The sequence below is a fragment of the Ranitomeya imitator genome, chromosome 1 (genome assembly GCF_032444005.1).
Source record: "Ranitomeya imitator isolate aRanImi1 chromosome 1, aRanImi1.pri, whole genome shotgun sequence".
Taxonomy (NCBI): domain Eukaryota; kingdom Metazoa; phylum Chordata; class Amphibia; order Anura; family Dendrobatidae; genus Ranitomeya; species Ranitomeya imitator.
In genome coordinates this window covers 970,437,545-970,461,829 of record NC_091282.1, presented here as the reverse complement: position 1 = coordinate 970,461,829, position 24,285 = coordinate 970,437,545, and positions in this window count along the sequence as shown.

The following is a 24,285-nucleotide window of genomic DNA, read 5'->3' as shown; positions in this document are numbered from 1 at the left end:
CACATGTAAAGCGCCATGGAATAAATAGCGCTATAATAATAATAAATAATAATAATAATAAAATAATAATAATAAAGTTTGATGGCCCCATAAGATGCTCCATAGCATATGTTGATATGCTGCTGTTGCGATTTAAAAAAATGACATACTCACCTCTCATCGCTGGGTGACGAGTGCCGTGGTCCTGAGCAAGCGGGGACACCGCTATGGGGGCCAGGTCTCAGGCCCCCAGCACTTGTGATATTCACCTGTTCCCGTTCCACCGCCGCGCGCCGCTGTATCTTCCGGGTCTCTGTAGTGACTGTTGAAATAGAGGGTGCGCACTAACTACATCATCATGCTCTCTGCCTTGAACGTCACAGCCAGAGGATGCGGAAGACAGAGCGTGATGGTGAAACGGGGACAGGTGAATATCGCATGGCTCCCCCTCCCCCGTCCTACTCACCCCATCCTGGAGCGGTGTCTCTGCACCTCCTTGCTTCTGATGGTCTCTCCGGTGTCGGCAGCTTGTACCTGTGTTCAGCGGTCACATAATACCGCTCATTAAAGTAATGAATACGCGTGCCACCCCTATGGGAATGGAGTCACGTCCCTATTCATCACTTTAATGAACGGTACCATGTGACCGCTGAACACAGGAAGAGCTGCAGGCATCAGAGACCATCTGAGAAGCAGGGAGGTGCAGAGACTGTGTCCCGGGAGGGTGAGTATGATGTGGCAGTCTGAACTCTGCCTGAACAGTCACTACAGAGACCTAGAAGACACAGTGGCGTGCAGCGGTGGAACGGGGACAGGTGAATATCGCAAGTGCCAGGGACCTGAGCCAGCGCCGACTCCTGCACCTGGTGTGCAGCGATGAGAGGTGAGTGTGTAATTTTTTTTTTAATCGCAGCAGCAGCAGGATATGCGGCATATTCGATGGAGCATCTTATGGGGCCATCAAACTTTATGGAGCAGCATATGCGGCATATTCTATAGAGCATCTTATGGGGCCATCAACCTTTATGGAGCAGCATATGCGGCATATTATTCTATGGAGCATCTTATGGGGCCCATCATGAACTCTATGGAGCATTATATGGGACTCCTGATTCAATATGGATATTCAAAAACACTTAACCTACTGATGTCTCAATTAATTTTACTTTTATTGGTATCTATTTTCATTTTTGAAATTTACCAATAGCTGCTACATTTCCCACCCTAGGCTTATACTCGAGTCACTAAGTTTTCCCAGTTTTTTGTGGCAAAATTAGGGGTCTCGGCTTATACTCGGGTTGGCTTATATTCGAGTATATACGGTATACATGAAGTCTCCACTCAGGCAAACATGCATGTGTTCTGAATGGCTCATTTACACAACCAAATTTTCTGTCCGAGTGCTGTTCATAAAAAAATATACTGCACTCGTGCCAATGTTATTCAATGGGGCACTGGAGATGGGCAATTTTTTTCACCGAATTTGTGTGTGAAAAAAATCTCAGCATGCACTAGTTTCTTCCGTTCATCGGATTAGACCCTCTCACTCAAGTCTATCAGTACTCAAAAAAAATTGGAGGCCCTACAGAGCCATAATATAGCATTCGATTTTTATGGGTACATTGCAGTTCGGTAACATAGGAAACTCTAAATGGTCTTGTTCATTAATAGCTGCTGCTGTAAAAACGAATTGCATACTGATGACAAGTGAGAAAATAAATCATCTGAGTTTTATGAATGTAAATCTGATGATTTTTTATACGCTTGTGTGAACCTGGTCTAATAATGATAGGGTAAAAGACACTGCCCGATACCTCTCAGGGGATAATAAAATGATTATTGGTGCTGAGATTCACTATGCCTGACATCTGCCGTAAGGTGAGAGTGTGAACACCTACATACACATTAGATTGTTGTCCAATTTCGCAGACTCTGTATTGGTCAGTGGTCACCTTTACTGATCCTTAAAAAAAAAAAACAGCTGATACTATTGTTCTTACTGTTTTTATTATGTGAACATTTCTGTGGATACAAAATAAGTTTATTGTCTGTAATTTTAATAAAGGGATTTTTTGTTAAGATGGAAGAGTAACAAATCCTTTTCCATATTGGAACAGATGCCGATAAATAACATATGGTGTTAAATTATATGTCCTAGATCTCTAAACGGTTACTGTACTATTTAGGAGCCATGGTTTTCAGTCCTTCTGCTTTCTCCCTCTCCTCAATCATGGGCAAAAGCGAAAGGGTCGGGAGCTGGGAATTGATGTACTCGATGACAAATCCACACCATAAGACAAGACATGGGGACCAAACAGAGAAAAAAGTACAATACAAGAAGCCAAGAAACGTATCCACATGGGGAAGTGAAGTGCACAATTGTATATCGTTTCCAGTACTTTTGGTTCAACCAATGTGGTTGTCCATTTGCTTTACTAGCTGTAAGATGTCCTACCGGCTCAGCAGCGCTGCCTCGGCTCTGTATTGACAATAAGCTTAGCGCTCACATTGGAAATAGATTTGTATTATTTCATATTGCCTAGAAGGTCTGCAAGGAAAACCACCATGTTTGTTATGATGCAATGGCAAGGGTCAGTCCTTTTTAAATTAAAATTCAAATATATCTGGGAGACTGCTGTATTCTATCAGGCATACATCTTCTGTGCTGTATTTTGTGCGTCACTCTCAAATAACATAGTTCATGACCCAGGCTTAAGAAAAAACATATCATAGTAGAATACCAGATGACTATGAGCTCTGCTCAGCAAATGACTATATGCAATAAATGCGCATACTACTATTTAGCACGTGCAGTTAAACTCTGGTTGTTCCTAGCCTACATTGCTATCAACCTTATCATACAGCAATTTGCAAACAGCTATAAAGTATTATAGAAATCCAGAACTGGTGTGATAAAAGGTTAAGGCAAATTACCTCTCAGCCATTAAATGGCTCAGAGTAAGGCCAGATTCATAAATCATTTTTTTCCCCATACACAAAAAAACAGACTGATTTTCAGAAGTATTCTGGATCTAATTTTCATCTTTTTTGGCCATTAATCCATTTTTACTATCAGTGTGTCATCTGTTTTTGTCATATGCAAAAAAAAAAATTAAGGATTCTCAAGTTTCTCCTAGAAATCAGCTAGTGAAAAACAGACCAGACCTGCAACTTCGATGGCAGTCTTAGTTTTTTATGTGGATCATCACTAAGCAAAATAAAACTGGCATGTGAATAGCCTAATAGGATACGATGTATCAGTTTGCTGTTAATGAACAGCACTTACAGTAGACATGCAACAAAAATGGATGTAAAAATGAGGCCCTACCTAAAAGTAAACAATCCTGGTGGCACCATTTTTGTATGATTCCCGTCCATATTCCAATCAAAAAATTGGCAACTATCTAGTCCACCAACAATGAATAACCCAACCCCCCAAAAAAGTGCATGGACCACCAACTTTGTCCCAGTAATAGGTAATCCCTTACAACCGAGAAACAGGCATATAAGTGTAACACGCCAGGTTCCTGGTTGTTACAATGGCATTGTTTTCCTCAGGGGGAGAGTGAGGTCACGCTCAGAAGCAAGGAAGGATTCCTTTTATCAGGTAATCACAAACATGCAACATGTTCTTACTCCACGCCAGAAGGGGGACCTCTGATCCAGTTTGTGGGTGGCTCCCCTATATATATTTTGGCTGAAGGGAAAGTAGTTAGTCTGTCACAGAGCAGTGAGTCAGTGAGAGGAGTCTGTGAGAGAGACAGAGGAAATGAGGGGCCATGTGTTAGGAGTCGAGTTCCCACCGCTACACAGGGGGAATCTCAAACCATGTCTGCTGCGGTCTCCCATTCTGCATCAGCCACAGTGGAGCCTGCTCAGTGGAGACGTCAGTCCCAGCGTCTTGCTCATTCTCACTCTGTGCTGAGGGTTACTGCTGCTTTTCCTGCTTCTGCCATTGAAGCCAGTGCTGGGCAGCGGCGAGCAGATGCTTTTTGGACTAAGTCCTGCTTTTCCCCTTCTGAGCATGCCCAGGGCAAGATCTCCCATTGGAGATCGAGGGTCACATGCTCAGATACTGCAGCAGATCCCATTGGTCCTCCAGGAAGGTCCTGAAGGTGCTCAACTTCTGTGGCAGCCTCTCATTGGTCCTTCTAGGAAGGTCTTGTACATACTGCAGCTATAAAAGGTTTGCATGGCCTCACGGCCATGCGCTAGTATACAATTGTAATTGTGTGTGTGTTGATGAGTGCAAGTCATTCCTTTAAAATCCAATCCCTTGTGTATGACGTAAGGTGTATTGCTGCAATCTAGCGCCTGGCTGAACTCACAGCGTTAACACACGAAATAGCGTCTACTGCTGTAACCTCCAGTATGGCGCCACACGCCAATAGAGCGCTTCTTTACCCCAAGTCTGGGTGGTTAGTGGCGTACGCCAGTATGGCACAGTTTGCACTCTCGTGCTATTTAATTATTAGTTTTGTTACGTGCGGTACTGCGGCCCTGTGACACAACAGGGTTTGCTTCTTTAACACAGGGTGAAGCTAATCCGTGTGTATCCTCATTGTACCGCCATATAGTCCTTCATTGCTTAGCAGCAGGTACCATCTCTGCACGGTGGACCCCGGGCTGCGAACGCACCTTATCCCTTTTCTCTAATTATTTGGTGCGTTCCGCTAGTCCTAACACCATGCAGCCACGAGATGTGCTGCAGATCCTGTGAGGAAAGCTAGAGCCTTACAGACCGAGTTCTGCAGCTCCTGGAAAGGAAAGGACGGAATAAGTTTTAGAGAGCGTGAAGGAGGAAAAGGAGCAAAGGCGAAGTGAAGAGCTGGGGGCTAGCTGCAACTGAGGGATAGACTCGACCCCGGGGAGGCTCTGCACCAGGCAAGAGGTCAATAGGACAGTCATAGGGGCGGTGGGGCAGAAGGGTCTCCGCAGCCCTCTTGGAGAATACGTCCGCATAGGGCCAGTAGTGCTTGGGGAGAGAGGAAAGATCTGTGGGTACTTCAGTAGTAGCAACCTGAACACACTCCCCCAGACATCTGCCCTCACAAGATTCACTCCATTCCAAAATTCTCCCTGATGACCACTCTATATGAGGGGAGTGATAACGTAACCAAGGTATCCCTAGCAGGATCTCGTCTATTCTCTCAGGGATGACAAGGAGGGAAATAATCTCCCGATGGGATGGAGACATAGATAATGTAAATGGCATAGTCTGGTGTGTTATTTGTAAGGGCAGTGTCGACCCATTCACCACTCGTACAGTCACCGGCTTGGCGAGCATCACCAGGGGTATTGCGTGGCATTGGCTGAAGGCTGAGGACATAAAATTCCCCTCCACCCCAGAATCCAGACAAAGCTCAACTGTAAGAGTGGAAGGACCTAAGGTGATTGTCCCCTTAAAGGACAGTTTGGAGGAAAATGCCGCTGTGTCTAGTAAACCTCCTCCTACGGTTACTAGACACGGTCATTTCCCGACCGCTGGGGAAATTTTTTGGCATAATGTCCTATCTGCTGGCAGACATTACAGACCACGGGTATTAGAGCGGCCCGGGATTCAGGTCTTGTTTGAGATACCTCCATGGCCTCATGGGACTCGGATGCCTGAACAGGAGATTCCAGAGGAGTGGTGAAGGTAGGAGCCAAGCAGAACCTCTGCCTACACTGGGTTTGCTCCAACCTTCATTCGTTAAAACGAAGGTCGATGCGGGTGGAAATTGTTATAAGCTCTTCCAGTGTGGCAGGAATCTCCCTGGTGGCCAAGGCGTCCTTCACATGGTCAGCCAGTCCCTTCCAAAACCCCGGGATAAGGACTTTATCCAGCCACTCCAGCTCAGATGCCAAAGTACGGAAGTGGATGGCGAATTGACTGACCATGGACGAGCCCTGTGTCAGTGTCAGCAGTTGGAGCACCGTATCATGGGTGACACGAGGTCCCATAAAGACCTGTTTCAGAGAATCCAAGAAGCGAGGAGCACTCTGCACCACACGATCATCGCGCTCCCACAGCAGCGTTGCCCACTCCAACGCCCTGCCCGAGAGACGGGATAAACACAGGTTCCGTAACCCGGTCTGTATAGGAGCGAACTCTGTTGCTTCACAGAGTCACCAGGATTAAAGGTAACACTGTGCTCTGTTAACTTCACAGAGAATCAAAGCTCTCTAACAGAGCAGGTAGCATACAGTGGTCATACAGTCAGCAACAGCACACAAAACAACTCCTCTCCGGAGGTGCCAGAATTCTAGAGGCTACACGCCAGCTCTAAATTCACACATGCAAACTCCTCTCCGGAGGTGCTGGAATTCTAGTGGCTTATAGCCGACCCTGAGCACATGATGACACAGACCACAAAGTAGCTAAGCTCATACACTCATGAACATAAGTAAATACTAGCACATGGCCCTTCGGCCATGTGAACCTTTTATAGAGAAAGCTCTCCAGGACCTTCCTAGTGGTCGAATAGGAATTGCTTCAGGACCTGAGCATGTGACCCCCGACCTCCAATGAGAGGTCCTCCCTTGGGTATGCTCAGTAGAGGAAAAGCAGGACTTAGTCCCAGGAGTGTCTGCTCACCGCTGTACAGTGCTGGTTGCAATGGCTGAGCCTGGAAGATCGGCAGTAACCAAGCGCACAGTATCTGACTGAGCCAGACGCTGGGACCAACGTCTCTGCTGAGCAAGCTCCGCTGCGGCTGAAGAAGAATGGGAGACCGCAGCGGAGGTGGTTCGAGATTCCCCCTGTGCAGCAGCAGGAACTCGACACCTAACAACGTATTTCTGAAAATCATCCATGTAGTGAAAATGGTCACTATCTCTATAGATGAATTAAAAAAGGAGTGTCACTTTGAAAATGGGGTTTCTTCAGGGGGGATTCTGTTGTTCTGGCACTTAGTGGCTCTCCCAAGTGCCATAACAGCACAATCCCCCCTGAAGAGATCCCATTTTGGAAATCACACCCCTCTGCAAATTCATCTATGGGTGAAGTGACCATTTACCTATCTAGCTATTTTCCAATGTAAAATCTGGGGTTAAAACAACATTTAGTGGTAAAACATTTTAGGGGCTCTGACAATGTGACATGTCAGCCACAAACAATTCCCGCAAAATCTGCACTCCAGTATGGCGCTCCTTCCCTTCCAAGCTCTGCCATGCACCCAAACAGTGGTTTATCCCCACATATGGAGTGTCAGCATACTCAGGACAAATTGCGCAACAACTTTTAGGGTCCAATTTCTCCTGTTACCCTTTGGAAAATAAAAAAATTGAGGTAGAAAAGATCATTTTTGTGGAGTAAATATGATTTTTTATTTTCATGGCTCTACATTATTAACTTATGTGAAGAACTTGGGGGTTAAAAGTGCTCTCCACATATCTAAATAAGTTCAATAGGGAGTTTAGTTTCCAAAATGTGGTCACTTGTTGGGGTTTCTACTGTTTAGGCACTTCAGGGGCTCTGACAATGCGACATGTCACCCACAAAAAATTCCCGCAAAATATGCTCTCCAATTTGGCGCTCCTTCCCTTCTGAGCTCTGCCATGCGCTCAAACAGTGGTTTACTCCCATATATGGGGTATCAACATAAACAGGACAAATTGCACAACCACTTTTGGGGTCCAATTTTTCCTCTTACCCTTTGGAAAATAAAAAATTGAGGTTGAAAAGATAATTTTTGTGGAGAAAATATGATTTTTTTATTTTCATGGCTCTACGTTATTAACTTCTGTGAAGCACATGGGGGTTCAACATGCTCACCACACATCTAGATAAGTTACTTGGGGAGTCTTGTTTCCAAAATTGGGTCACATATTGGAGGTGTCCACTGTTTAGGCACATCAGGGGCTCTCCAAACGCAACATGGCATCTGCTATCGATTCCAGCCAATTTTGCATTTCAAAAGTCAAATGGTGCTCCTTCCCTTTCATGCCCTGCTGTGCTCCCAAACATTAGTTTTCAACCACATACTGGGTACTGGCATACTCAGGACTGAAATTGCACAATAAACTTTGGGGTCCATTTATTCTGGATATCCTTGTGAAAATAAAAAATTAAGGTTGAAAAGATTATTTTTGCGGAGAAAATATGATTTTTTATTTTCACGGCTCTACATTATTAACTTCTGTGAAGCAGTTGGGGGTTCAAAGTGTTCACCACACATCTAAATAAGTTCCTTGGGGGGTCTAGTTTCCAAAATGGGGTCAATTGTTGGGGTTTCCACTTTTTAGGCACCTCAGGGGTTCTCGAAATGCAACATGGCGTCAGCTATCGATTCAAGACAATTTTACATTCCAAAAGTCAAATGGTGCTCCTTCCCTTTCATGCCCTGCCGTGCTCCCAGACAGTAGTTTTCCACCACTTTCTGGGTATTGGCATACTCAGGAGAAATTGCACAACAAACCTTGGGGTCCATTTATTTTGCTACCCTTGTGAAAATGAAAAATCAAATTTTTTCCATGATAATGATCTTTTCTACCTCAATTTTTTATTTCCACGGCTATACGTTATATTCATCTGTGAAGCACTTGGGGGCTGAAAGTGCTCACCACGCATCTAGATAAGTTCCTTGGGGGGTCTAGTTTCCAAAATGGGGTCACTTGTTGGGGGTTTCCACTGTTTAGGTACATCAGGGACTCTCCAAACGTGACATGGTGTCCGCTATCGATTCCCAGCGACTTTGTATTCCAAAAGTCAAATGGTGCTCCTTCCCTTCCAAGCCCTGCCATGCGCACAAACAGTAGCTTTCCTTCACATATGTGGTATCAGCGTACTCAGGAGAAATCTCACAACAAATTTTATGGTGCATTTTCTTCCGTTACCCTTGTAAAAATGGAAAATATGGAGATAAAGGAACATTTCTGTGGGAAAAAGTGAAATGTTAATTTTTTCCATCCAAATTCCATTAATTCTTGTGAAGCACCTGAAGGATAATAAACTTCTTGAAAGTGGTTTTGCGCACCTTGAGGGGTGCAGTTTTTAGAATAGTGTCATTTTTTGGGTATTTTCTTTCATATAGACCCCTCAAAGTCACTTCAAATGTGAGGTGGCCCTAAAAAAATGGTTTTGTAAAATTTGTTGAAAAAATGAAGCAGCATCGTTTCTCCTTACGGAGAGTGACATGATAAGCATGTCGAGGTGAGGAGACTTAAAGCCACAATGCTCCTCTGGGAAATATGCAAATTGTCTCTTCAGAGAGGAAGAGAACTAGAACTCTAGTGCCACCTATTGGAAGTAGCAATCCTAACCGTCAATGTCGACCCTTTACCGAGCCTTGTCACATGACTTAGGATAATAGCCAAACCAGAATCTCAATTTGCAGACACTGTGTTTCGGGGTACTGCCCCTCGTCAGTGCAAAGTGGAGATCTGGCTTGGCTGATTGAGAGGCGTCTGACCGGGATCCAAGAAGTATTGTTTCTCCTTGCGGAGAGTGACATGATAAGCATGTCGAGGTGAGGAGATTTAAAGCCGCAATGCTCCTCTGGGAAATATACAATTTGTCTCTTCAGAGAGGAAGAGAACTAGAACTCTAGTGCCACCTATTGGAAGTAGCAATCCTAACAGACAATGTCGACCCTTTACCGAGCCTTGTCACATGACCTAGGATAATAGCCAAACCAGAATCTCAATTTGCAGACACTGTGTTTCGGGGTACTGCTCCTCATCAGTGCAAAGTGGAGATCTGGTTTGGCTGATTGAGAGGCATCTGACCGGGATCCAAGAAGTATCGTTTCTCCTTGCGGAGATTGACATGATAAGCATGTCGAGGTGAGGAGACTTAAAGCCGCAATGCTCCTCTGGGAAATATGCTGGGAAATTGTCTCTGAAGAGACAATTTGCATATTTCCCAGAGGAGCATTGCGGCTTTATGTTCTTTATTCCAATATTGATCATAGATTGGGAATAAATTTAGCTTCACATTATTTGAATGAGGTAGCTGATATGCCAAAACATCAGAGACAATTTTTAATAATGGGTCTAAAATTCATATTGGAACACAACCTTTTTACTTTCCCGGGGCAATTGTATATACAGCGGCTTGGCACCGCGATGGGGACTCGGGTAGCTCCAAGTTTTGCAAATCTTTTCATTGGTTGCTTCGAGTCCTCATCCCCTTTGTGTCAGCTACCTTACTGCAACCAGGGCTGCCACTAGGAATTTCAGGGCCCCATACTGGCAAAATTTTCTGGGCCCCTTTAAGACTCGGCCCAGGCTCCACCCCAGTTCCGCCTCCACCCCTCGAACTGTCCACAGCCCCACCGCTGTCTCTTGGCAAAACTCCACTTCTCAAAAATCACACATTAACAGTTCCCATCACCACATCAAACACATAGCCAGCAGCTTTTGTTTTGGACAAAAGGTTTCTTTTAATCTGAGACGACAACAAGGTAGACTCTTTTGGCCGGGCCCTACTCTACTCTAACCTATTAAACATTTGTTAAAATATGCAATACAATTTAGGTGTATTTTTATTTATTTTTAAATTTTTCAAATGACCAATAATACCACATACATGGGACAAATACCACAACACCATGACCAGACACCATATTATCACCACATAGTGACCTATAATACTATCTACAAGGAACAAATACCGCCACACCATATGCAGACCACATATTACCACCACAGTGACTGAACAATATCACATACAAGGGACAAATACCACCTCAGCATGTCCAGACCACATATTACCATCACATGGTGACCAACTACATACAAGGAACAAATACCAACACAACATGAACAGACCACATATTACCACCACACAGTGACCGAATAATAGCACATACAAGGAACAAATACCGCTACACCATGGCCGGACAACATATTACCACCACATTGTGACTGAATAGTACAATACTGATCATTAATTTAAAAAAAATGCTATCACCATAAGTGCCATTATACACCGGAGATCTGTACTTAGTATGCAGTGTGTGTACAGGTAATACAGTGGTCACCAATGCCATTATACACAGGAGCTCTTTATATAGTGTCAGTGTACAGGTAATACAGGGATCACCAGTGACATTATACACAGGAGCTCTGTATATAGGGTACAGTGTACATGTAATACAGCGATCACTAGTGACATTATACACAGGAGCTCTGTATATAGTGTATAGTGTACAGATAATATAGTGATCACCAGTGACATTATACACAGGAGCTCTGTATACAGTATACAGTGTATGGTGTCAGTGTACAGGTAAGATACTTACCAGTGATGTCTCTAGCTAAAGTCCTTCATCTTTGCGTTTCTTTTTAATCCAGCGCAGACCGCTATCACTTCTTTCTGCCAGAACTCGTCCCTGCATAAAATAACACAGTTATCTAGAGCACCGCTTCCAGAGCACATTCCCCATTTTTTCCCTTTCTTCTACACTACACATCTGACTACAGACGTTCACCCACCATTAATATAAAATTGGTTATTATGCAACCCACCATTCCAAATATAAATTATAATCCGCCACTGTGCCCCCACTATCTGTATATAGCCACTTTCCCCATTTAATATATAAATTAATTTGCACCTGTATTCTTTCTCCCAATTTATTACCAGTCACTTTATCCTCAACGACCCCCACTATTTACCTCCCGCTCTAACCCTTACCCCAATTCATTATAGTTACATGCCCCTTCTGCCTCAATTCATTGCCATGTCTTCTCTCTCTCCCACCCTCTATTCATTATCAATTGCTCTTCCCCACCCTCAAAACTCATTATTTGCTCTCCCCACCTTCAATAAACCATTTGCTCCTCCCACCCCCACCTTCAATTCAATTCCTGTCCACGTCCCTCACACTCACTTCATGTGCAGTCCCCATCACCCCCACTTCATCATTTAGTCCCCTATCATAATTTAGTCCCCTATCCCCCGTCACTTCATCTGCAGTCCCCCTTACTTCATCATTTGCAGCCCCCTATCATTTCATCATGTGCAGAACCCCCTCAAACACACTTCATCATCTGCAGTCCCTATCACTTCCACATCATTTCCTGTCCCCATCACCCCCACATCATCATTTGCAGTCCCCATCACCCCCACATCATCATTTGCAGTCCCCATCACCCCCACATCATTTGCAGTCCCCATCACCCCCACATCATTTGCAGTCCCCATCACCCCCACATCATCATTTGCAGTCCCCATCACCCCCACATCATCATTTGCAGTCCCCCCACATAATTTGCAGTCCCCATCACCCCCACATCATTTGCAGTCCCCATCACCCCCACATCATTTGCAGTCCCCATCACCCCCACATCATTAGCAGTCCCCATCACCCCCACTTTGCAGTCCCCATCACCCCCACATCATTTGCAGTCCACATCACCCCCACATCATTTGCAGTCCACATCACCCCCACATCATTTGCAGTTCCCATCACTCCCACATCATCATTTGCAGTCCCCTATCCCCCATTCACTTCATCTTCAGTCCCCCTTACTTCATCATTTGCAGCCCCCTATCATTTCATGTGCAGTACCCCCTCAAATACACTTCATTTGGAGCCCCCTATTATTTCATCATGTGCAGTGCAGTACTCCCTAAAACACACTTCATCATCTGCAGTCTCACTCCCCCCCACCTTACCTCACCTATTTAAAAAAAACAAAAATGTTTTTTATACTTTCCGCAATCGTTCCCGGGCGTCTAGTTTTTCCAGCAGTGGAGCAGCAGCTAGAATGTATGGGCTGCTGAGAGGACCTGACAGGAGCCCCTACATTCTAGCACATTCACTACTGAGATTGCTAAAATGTATGGGCTGTAGTCAGGACCTGCAGGGAGCCCATACATTCTAGCACATTCACTACTGAGATTGCTAGAATGTATGGGCTGTAGTCAGGACCTGCAGGGAGCCCATACATTCTAGCTACAGCCGAGCAGGAGCTGCGCAGCCGAATAGGTGAGACGGCGGTGCACAGCTCCAAGAAGGCTCCCGGGTCCCAGCGCTGACGTGTGCGCTGCAGTGCACAGTATTTTAGTGCATGATGAGGCCCGATCAGCAGAAGCACAACAGTGGGGCCCCGGATCTGTGGGCCCCTCTGAGTACTGCTGCTGACCGGGCCCCATACAGCAGTAACGGCTGTAATACCCTGATGGCGGCCCTGACTGCAACAATATATTATATTACCGTCGCTTCATTGATGATTTATTTGTACTCTGGAAAGGCACTGACGTTGAAGCTCAAGAATTTATTGAGCAATTAAACAGGAATGAACTGGGGTATCACTTTTTCAGCAGAGGTTAATAAAGAAAAAATAAATTTTCTTGATTTAGAAATATCTCATAAAAACAAAATAATTAGCACTAAAATGAACTTCAAGAAAACTGACACCAATGGTTTCCCTGATTATCAGAGCGCACTCCATCAAAAATGGAACAAAACATTCCTTATAGCCAGTTCCATCGAATTAGGAGAGAGTAATTATACAAATAAGGAAGATTATGTGGAACAATCAAAAATTTTGATCGATAGATTTACAGATAAGAAATATCCAAAGCGATTAATTATGGCAGCATATAGAACCAATCTAGAAAGAACTCAGCAGTAGAGATGAGCGGTTTTCGAGTCAAACTGTTCGCCAATCTCAAATTCGAGCTGTTTTGGGTGGTGTTTGAGTCGTTCGACGAACCCAAACAATTTGCTTAAAATTTGGCTGTTCGAGTTTCTGTTCGATAACTGTTCGTTCAGCAAAAGCCTCGCTTGATTTGCACATTAAAACTGTTTATCATTGTTAATAGACTGTTTCAGTGTATAGTGGACGGGGGGGGGGGTTAGATCTGTGCTGAAATAACGCCGATTTCCATTTTTTTTTCTTCCCGCATTTACAGTGGGGCGGTGCAGTCTCTCAGCCTCTCAGCAGTGCGCACACACACAGCAATGTGCATGTGATGCACAGAAGCAAGGGCATGTGTCATTGGCTGTGTATGTCACATGTCCTTCTTGCCCTATAAGAACCAGCCATTTGCCCCGTCGCCACCATTTCCTCACTGCTGCAGCTTAGTGTTAGACGGCACCACTGCTGCTGTGGGCGCTATACGGACTAAGAGAGCTTTGTTAGAGCGAATTGTCAGAGAGATAGGTTTAGGGAGTCGGGAGGAGTCCGGACTAGTTGTAATATCAGCCCTTTTCAGGGTAGGTTACAGCAGTTCATAGCACTGTTTGCCAGACAGGTCTGTGCCAGTGCTGTGCAAGTGTTTGTCACAGCATTTGGTGTAATCTAGCTCAGCCAATCCTTTTGGGCTAGTAGTATTGTCTGATAGTCATCTGAGTAGCCCGCCTGTGAAGCTAGCTACAACACCTGTGTATCTCAATTTTTTTCTGCATCTAACCCAGTTGAAAGTTTAGGGCCTAGGAGCAGTGTCTGCACATCAGCAGAGTAGCCCACCTGTGAAGCTAGCTACACCGCCAGTGTATCTCTACTTTCACTGCCTCTAATCCAGTTAATAGTTTAGGGCCTAGGAGCAGTGTCTGCACGTCAGCAGAGTAGCCCGCCTGTGAAACTAATTACACCGTCTGTGTATCTCTACTTTCACTGCATCAAATCCAGTTAATAGTTTAAGGCCTAGGAGCAGTGTCTGCACGTCAGCAGGGTAGCCTGCCTGTGAAGCTAGCTACACCACCTGTGTATCTCAATTTTTACTGCATCTAACCCAGTTAATAGTTTAGGGCCTAGGAGCAATGTCTGCACGTCAGCAGAGTAGCCCACCTGTGAAGCTAGCTACACCGCCTGTGTATCTCTACTTTCACTGCATCAAATCCAGTTAATAGTTTAGAGCCTAGGAGCAGTGTCTGCACGTCAACAGAGTAGCCTGCCTGTGAAACTAACTACACCGCCTGTGTATCTCTATTTTTACTTCATCTAATCCAGTTAATAGTTTTGGGCCTAGGAGCAATGTCTGCACGTCAGCAGAGTAGCCCACCTGTGAAGCTAGCTACACCGCCTGTGTATCTCTACTTTCACTGCATCAAATCCAGTTAATAGTTTAGAGCCTAGGAGCAGTGTCTGCACGTCAACAGAGTAGCCTGCCTGTGAAACTACACCCACTGTGTATCTCTATTTTTACTTCATCTAATCCAGTTAATAGTTTTGGGCCTAGGAGCAGTGTCTGCACGTCAGCAGAGTAGCCCGCCTGTGAAACAAACTATACCGCCTGTGTATCTCAATTTTCACTGCATCTAATCCAGTTATTAGTTTTGGGCCTAGGAGCAGTGTGTGCACGTCAGCAGAGTAGCCCACCTGTGAAACTAACTATACCGCCTGTGTATCTCAATTTTCACTGCATCTAATCCAGTTGATAGTTTAGGGCCTAGGAACAGTGTCTGCACGTCAGCAGAGTAGCCCGCCTGTGAAACTAACTACATCGACTGTGTATCTCAATTTTCACTGCATCTAATCCAGTTAATAGTTTTGGGCCTAGTACCACAGTTTGGCCACTCAGTTCTGCTCGGTTTTCATCCATCAGTTGTTGTGCCAACAACTACAGATACAGAGTTGCCAATTAGTTACGCACTAAAATGAGTGGCAAAAGGCCTGCTGCTGGTTGAAAGGGGAATAGGCATGTTGGAAAGGGAAAAAAAGGTTGTGTCCGTGGGGTAGGTGGTCAAGCAACAGTAACATCTGCAGAAGAAAGACCATCTTCCAGCCAAAGTAAGATGTCTACTTCTTTTCGTGGACAATCTGATGTGATCCCTTTCTTACAATCATCGCTACAAGCATCGCCAAAAATTCCAGATGAGGCACAAAAACAGCAGGTGCTTGAACGGATATCAAGTGCTCGTTCAAGTGGGCTCTCCTCCATGTCAACTTCAACATCACAACTACTCCAGTCCTCAGAGTTGTCACCCCAATCGCACTTGCTTCCTCACAGCTCCCAAGTCTCCAGCTGCCCGTCTGAGCATGGGGTAACACACATGGTTGAGTCTGTAGAGCTGTTTACGCATACTATAGCCCGGGAATCAAAGGTCAGCTCCAGAGCTTCTGTGAATCCAGACGAGGAAATGATCTGCACTGATGCCCAGAATCTTTGTGAGTCGGATCCAGGCCCAGATGAAGAAGGTTATGAGCATAATGTAGACCCTCGTTCCCAAACTGTAACTCCTGTTGGTCGAGACAATGAGGAAGATGATGATGAGACTGAGATACCTGATTGGAACGAAAACTTTACTTTTCAGTCAGGGCAGGAAGAGGTTGGCTCTGAGGATGACGGGCGTGAGAACACACAGGATGATGATGACGAGTTTGTAGACCCCACTTGCTGTCAACCCCCAGTCCGCCAGTCCATGAGGTCAGCAGAGGAGGTGCAGGAGGATGCTAGTGACAAGTCAGATGATGAGGTAACGGTGCGCCTTTCTGGACAGAGACGGAGTACTGGAAGCACGTCAACAACTGCATCCTCAACCCCAACTGTGCCTCAGACCAGAAGTCGTGGTGGCTCTTCAGGTCGTACGGCTCTAAGTCTTGTATAGCCTGGGCCTTTTTTGACATCGCAAAGGATGACCCAACTCATGTTGTCTGTAAGATTTGTCAACAAAATCTCAGTAGAGGACAAAAAATCACTAGCTTGAGTACTTCATGCATGAACCGTCACATGGATATGAGGCATAAGTTGTAGTGGGAAGTTCACTGTGCTACAATGTGGCCTAGTGGGCCAGGTCAACCACCGTCTGCCCCATCAATTGCATCCGCGTCCTCTTCATCCTCTGTGACTGTGGGGACAGCAGTCGCACATGGTTTTGGATGCAGACCTTCCACCTCTTTACCCGCAACAGCCAGTGTGATTGGCAGGTCATCAGGACATTTGCTAGTGGAAACACCTGCTGGTGTTGAGCGCTCTCCGACATCGACACCACATTTTGATCAATGCAACATAACATCTCTGCCTGCACCTTCCTCACAGAACCAGCAGTTTGCCGGGGACACCCTACTCAACTCCGTCTAAGCACGGCAGCCAGCCCTCAGTCCCTCAGATGTGGACAAGTAAAAGACCATTTCCTCCTAGCCATGACAAAGCTAAGAGGTTGAATTTCTCAATCTGCAAGTTGTTGGCTACAGAAATGCTGCCTTTCTGCCTGGTGGACACAGAGGATTTACGAGACTTTATGTCCGTCGCAGTGCCCCAGTACCAGATGCCCAGTCGCCACTACTTCTCAAAGAAAGCTGTGCCTGTGCTACACCAGCATGTCTCACACAACATCACCGCTTCCGTGAGAAACTCTGTGTCTGACAGGGTGCATTTCACCACAGACACTTGGACGAGTAGACATGGACAGGGGCGTTACATGTCGATGACTGGGCACTGGGTAACTACGGCAACATCAGGAGAAGGGGCTGCTGTCCGAGTCTTGCCATCCCCACGAGTTGCTCATCGATCCTCTGTATCTAGAAGTTCCTCCACTGCTTCTGCCTCCTCAACCTCCTCTCGGTCCTCCACCTGCACCCAAAGCCTGTCTGGTAATACCACCCGCATTGTAACTGGGCAGAAGGAATCCTGCACACCTCCTCACTATGCTGTCACCAGGGCTCAACGGCATCAGGCAGTGTTTACATTGAAATGTCTGGGAAATGTGAGTCACACAGCTGAGGAGTTGTGGTCAGCTCTGGAGACCGAGTTCCATCAATGGTTGTCTCCACTCAACCTGCAGCCAGGGAAGGCTGTGTGCGACAATGCTGCAAACCTGGGTGCGGCCCTTCACCGGGGCAATGTCACACACGTGCCTTGTATGGCTCATGCTTTGAACCTGGTTGTCCAGCAATTTTTATCCCACTATCCCGGACTAGATAGGCTTCTGCAGAGGGCACGGTCGCTGTGTGCTCACTTCCGCCGTTCGCATCCCACAGCTCGACGACTTGCATCTCTATAGAAGTTGTTGGGTCTGCCAGTTCACCGGCTGAAATGCGATGTGCCCACACGGTGGAATTCAACTCTGCACATGTTGCAGTGACTGTGGCAGCACTGACGAGCCCTGGTGCAATACGTTATGACGTATAGCCTGTGCCAATGAGATCAAGAGGTGGGGCAGGAGTGGTCTCAGATCAGGGACCTTTGCACCCTTCTGCACAGTTTTGAAATAGTGACGAAAATGTTTAGTGCTGACGATGCCATTATCAGCATGACCATTCCGGTGATTTACATGCTGGAGCACACCTTACACAGTGTTCGGTATCAGGTGGTGGAACAAGAGGAGGAGGAACAGGAGGAGTCATATGCGCAAGGGATCATATCTCCAAGGTCAAGAAGGTTGGCAGCACCAAGGCGGCTGGCATTGGAGGCTAGGGGAGAGGGATTACCGAGGGCGCATGGTAGCAGCCAAACTGTTGAGGAAGGTGCAGGAGGTGAGGAAGAAGTGGAGGACGAACTGGTGCTGGGCATGGAAGACTCATCAGATGAGGGAGACCTTGATCAAATTTCTGTTGTGCGAGGTTGGGGGGAGAGGGCAGATGAAGGAAGCACGATTCTCACCTCGCCACCACCAAGACAAAAAGGACTTGATCCTCCTGGATGCGCAAGACACATGAGTGCCTTCTTGCTGCACTACCTGCAACATTACCCTTGGATTGTCAGAATCCGAAGTAATGCCGACTACTGGGTTGCCACACTCTTAGATCCCCGGTACAAAAGCAAATTTGGCAAAATAATTCCTGTCATAGAAAGGGATTCACGCATGCAGGAGTATCAGCAGAGACTGTTACAGGATCAAACATCTGCTTTTCCACAAAACACCAGTGGTGCACGATGTAAATCTCTGAGTTCTAACTTGTCAACCATGGGACTATCGAGTCATCACTCAAACCGTAACAATAACATCGTATCTGGTGGTAACAGCAATTTTTTCCAATCGTTTCAAGATTTTTTTAGACCATCCTTTGCAAGGCCACAGGAGACAAGAAGTCTGACGCACAGCCAACGCCTAGAGAGGATGGTACAAGAGTATCTCCAAGTTAACATCGATGCCATGACTGTGGAACTGGACCCTTGCTCATTTTGGGCTTCCAATCTTGAAAAATGGCCTGAGTTCGCCACTCACGCCTTGGAGATCTTGTCTTGCCCCGCAAGCAGCGTTCTCTCTGAACGTGTGTTCAGCGCTGCTGGTGGTGTGCTGACAGATAAGCGCACGCGGCTGTCCAGTGACAATGTAGACAGACTAACGTTCATCAAGATGAACAAATCCTGGATCCGCAAGGACTTTTTTACCCCTATGTCTTCTTGGGGAGACTAAAAGCTTGATGATTTTTTAAAATCACCTCACCAACTGTTTCAAAAAACTCTGGCGAAATTGATGCCACTTAACACTAGAAGTCCCAGGAATTTCAAGATCCCCCCTGAAGTCCTGAGAGAGGGTCAAATGACCCTCAGTCCATATTGACACCTTAATTAGCATCCTTTCATTTGTAAATGTGCTCTTGCCTGAGGAATCTGCAGGGGGGATTATCTAAGATAAGAGTGTAAACAGAAGAATGCAAGCTATTCCTGAGTGTGGGGGTTGCTGCTCACAAGAAAAACCTATTTTGGTTTCTCCCTGAGTGTGGGGGAGAAACCTATTTTGTTCACAGGAAAGAAAATGGAGAGAAGGCACACCCATTGAAGAGGCATTGGAACTGATTCTGAGCAACACAAACCCTTCAGACTCAGATGGAGAAGACATAGTCCTTCAACCGGCACATGTGGGGTCTGTGCTGACACATGCCGTAGGCACGGACATACAGGACACATGTTCCCCTATGGCCCCATTCCGCACGAACTGTCTCTGTGTGGAGCACATGCGTGTCCGTCTGCTCCACACAGAGACATGTCCGTTGTTTTGCGGAGGCACGGACCGCTTTTTGCCAAAAACGTCCATGCACACAGATGTCATCCGTGTGACTTCCGTGTGCACGGACCACGGAGGAAAGTGAAAAGCCTAAAAATAAAGAATTTCATATTCACCTGAGTCCAGCGCTGACAGTTCCTCTCACTTCCGGTGCCGCTCATTAGGCTATGAATATTCACTTCACTGAGCCCAAGAGTGAACCGGAAGTGAGAGGATAAGAGGCGCTGGAGGGAGGTGAGTATGTGGTGACAGCAGACAGCGCTATCTGTGGATTCACGTATAGCACACGAACATCACCCATGGTGCATGGGGGCCAAAAGGGATCCTGTTCTGCTTGTTTCAAAAACGGACAGAACAGGATGCCAAAAAAGGCAGTGTGAGTTACCTATTTTATTTCCTGACTATCTTTTTTATTTTGAACCAAAACAAAATTATTTGAAATTATTTATCTTGCAGATGAGGAGACTCCACCTCTACCAAAAAAGAGAGCTCGGTTGGCGAGTGAGCCGACAGAGACCGCAAAAGATGGCACAGTGTGGCATGAAGTACAAGTGGGGAAGCATCTCCATTTGACCCCAATAGAACCGTACCCTACAGATGGAGAGCCAAGTGCTAAGGCCAGACGAAGTGTCCAGAGTCGCCTTCAGAGCTTCCTCTGTTTTATCAGTCTTGACATGCTTCGTAGCATTGAAGAATGGACTACTCAACATGCACGTCACACGGAGCAGGTGGATTGGTTCATGGGTCTCCCAGAACTAATGGCATTTATTTCAGTCATTATCTTGCGGGGGGTGACCAAGGTTCCATCACTACGTGACAGCTGGTCAGCAAACCTGGGAAACCCAAGGATCATTGCCACTATGACCCAAAACCACAGAACTGTAACCACGGACAATTTCTTTACATCATTGTCACTTGCACAACGACTGCTTAGCCGGGAAACCACTATCCTCGGCACAGTCAACAAGAGTCGCCGGGAAATTCCTCAATCCGCTAGACAGATGGACCGCAATGAATTCACGCCGCACTGAATTCACCACTCAGGTGTTTTCAACCACTGGTGCCACACTGACAGTGTATGCACCTAAACGAAAGAAGGCCGTCTACATTCTCAGCAGCATGCACAGCGTGGTTGAGACTGAGGATACCAACAAAAGGAAGTCAAACACGGTCACATAATACAACCACACAAAGTGCGGTGTGGATGTAATGGACCAAATGGTGCGGGAGTACAGCGTGCGTGCAGGAACACGGAGATGGCCAGTCGCCGTGTTCTACAACATGATTGACATGGCAGCACTCAATGCTCATGTTCTTTATCGGGCATGCACTGGGGTGCAGGAGAGACGGGTGGACTTCCTGGTTGAGCTTGCAAAAGAGTTAGGTGGCTGTCATGTGACTGAAAAGAAGGCACGCAAGGAGAAACTCCTTTGGCAACTTCCTTCCACACCCAGCCCTGGCAAAAGGGTGAAGTGTCAGGTCAACCATCGATGCAGGAACAATTGTGCAACTGAGAGATGTGTTGATTGCTACAAATACACGTGTGGCAAATGTACCAGGGACATACCCAGGCAGTGCCAGGTATGTTCCGACATGTTCAGACAGACTGCTGAGTGAGTGCTGAAATGCTAGTCACACAAGGACATGCCACTCACACACACACAGCCCCCCACTGCAGCCTATGGAAAATATGTGTGGAATTGTTTTATTCCTTGTATTTTTTTTAACATTTTTATAACAAAAATAAAAAGCATCCTTTGATGCGTGCCCCCATGTTTTTGTCTTTACCCTTTCCCCCCTCCCCTCTTCCCACTCCTCCACCAACATCCCTCCCTGTTGTATAATTTGATTATATTGTTTTCTTGTTCACTGTTTTATCACATTTGTTTGGCCATGCCGCTTATACACTGCTCATCTTGAAAATGTGACTGTTTGATGTTGGTGTGAAATAACCCTTTAGTGAAAAAAAATCTTATTGGTTTTTAAAAAAAATAAAAAGCATCAAAACAAATAACAGTTGTTCTTTTGTATATTTTTCACACTAAAATTTCAGTCCTCTTGTGCAAATTTTTTTCGCGCCAAATTTGCACAAGAATGAACATGCTGCGATTTTTTTTCGCTAGTGTGATTGAGGTCTAAAGGTACAGTTACACGTTACGATCTCGTTGACGATATTGTTTGAATACTTCACATGATCACGTCATTCATGCAATGTCGTTTTCACATCGTTGCGTGTAACGTGAAGATATCGGACGAACACATCGTTGGATCGCTGATTGCAGATTTGAGGTCAGGATCTCAAATCTGACGATCCTCGTCCAATTATGTGTCAGAAGATGTGCAGCATCGTTCAGTGTAACACTGAGATGAACGAAACCCGATGTTTACCCTGGTTACCATCCTAAAAGTAAAAAAAACAAACAGTACATACTTACCTACCCCTGTCTGTCCTCGGCGCTGTGCTCTGCACTCCTCCTGCTCTGGCTGTGAGCGTCGGTCAGCCGGAAAGCAGAGCGGTGACGTCACCGCTCTGCTTTCCGGCCGCTGTGCTCACACAGACAGTACAGGAGGAGTGCAGAGCACAGCGCTGGAGGACAGACAGCGGTAGGTAAGTATGTACTGTTTGTTTTTTTTACTTTTAGGATGGTAACCAGGGTAAACATCGGGTTACTAAGCGCGGCCCTGCGCTTAGTTACCCGATGTTTACCCTGGTTACCGGCATCATTGGTCGCTGGAGAGCGGTCTGTGTGACCGCTCTCCAGCGACCAAACAGCGATGCTGCAGCGATCCGGATCGTTGTCGGTATCGCTGCAGCGTCGCTTAATGTGAAGGGGCCTTAACTTGAAACTTGAAACTACATGGGTAAACTTGATGGAAAACAGCAAACAACCTCCTGTGGTGCAACAGTAATGGCCTTAATTACAGAACAAAAGACAGTGAATAGAGATAAGATAAGCTATAGATAAAATCCTTTAGGTCATTTGACCCTTCTCTGGGTTTCAAAGGTAGAAATGTCAAATGACCCGTCTCTGGGACTTCTAGTGTTAAGTGGTGTCTGTGGCCGAATTTTTGGAAAAAATGGAGACTCTTTATTTAGTCCCCTTGCTGAGTTTTACATGATGTTGCCATCGTCAATTCCATGTGGGTGGGGCCGTCTGCAGAGTTGTTTACTCATACTATGGCCTGGGATTCAGAGGTCTGCTCCAAAGCTTCAGTGTCTGCTAGTCAGCAGAGTAGCCCAGCCACCCACCGCCTGTTTACCTAAGTAATATTTTTAACGGCATCTGGCCCAGGAAATCTTTTTGGGCCTAGTAGAATTTGGTGCTACTCAGCAGCGTACCCAACCCATGAAGCAAGGTACACCGCCTGTTTACCTAACTACTATTTTGTAACGGCATCTAGCCCAGGAAATCCTTTTGGGCCTAGTAGAATTTGGTGCTACTCAGCACAGTACCCCACCCATGAAGCAAGCTACACCACCTGTTTACCTAAGTACAATTTTTTAACGGCATCTAGCCCAGGAAATCCTTTTGGGCCTAGTAGAATTTGGTGCTACTCAGCAGCGTACCCCACCCATGAAGCAAGCTACACCGCCTGTTTACCTAAGTACTATTTTTTAACGGCATCTAGCCCAGGAAATCCTTTTGGGCCTAGTAGAATTTGGTGCTACTCAGCAGCGTACCCCACCTATGAAGCAAGCTACACCACCTGTTTACCTAACTACTATTTTGTAACGGCATCTATCACAGGATATCCTTTTGGGCCTAGTAGAATTTAGTGCTACTCAGCAGCGTACCCCACCCATGAAGCAAGCTACAGCACCTTCTTTCTTTCTCAATCTAACCCCTCAGTTCTGGGGTCTCCCTCCAGCTCTCTCCTTCTCACAGGTGGACTATCACGTGTTTTCACACTGTGGCGAATCTTTTGGGCCCAGGCATAAGAAGTCGTCGAGGTAATGGATAATATGTGCCACCTTACAAACGTCCATGACGACACATTCGAGGAAGCAACTAAACGCCTCAAATAGTGAGCAGAATATGGAGCACCCCATGGGCAAACAGCGATCTATGTTGTATGCTCCTTCACAGAAGCAGCCCAATGGGAGGACACTATTCGGAGGTACAGGTAGTAACCGGAACACCCCCTCAATGTCTGTTTTGGCCATTTGGGTGCCCCTTCCCAACTTCTTGACCCGCCTGATTGCCTCGTAAAGGAGGTACAGTACATAGTACTGTACTTGGTTCCGCGTCGATGTTGTCGTTTACTGACCTGCCCCTTGGATATGACAAATGGTGGATTAGTTTGAATGTATTGGGTTCATTTTTTGGCACAACTCCCAATGGGGGTACCACTACGTCTTCTAAGGAAAGTGTTCTGAATGGACCCGCCGCCATTCTACCTAAAGATATTTATTTTTTTATTTTTTTTGTCAAGACGTCTGCGTGTTGGTATAGTGAGTTTAGATTTTTACTCCAGCCTT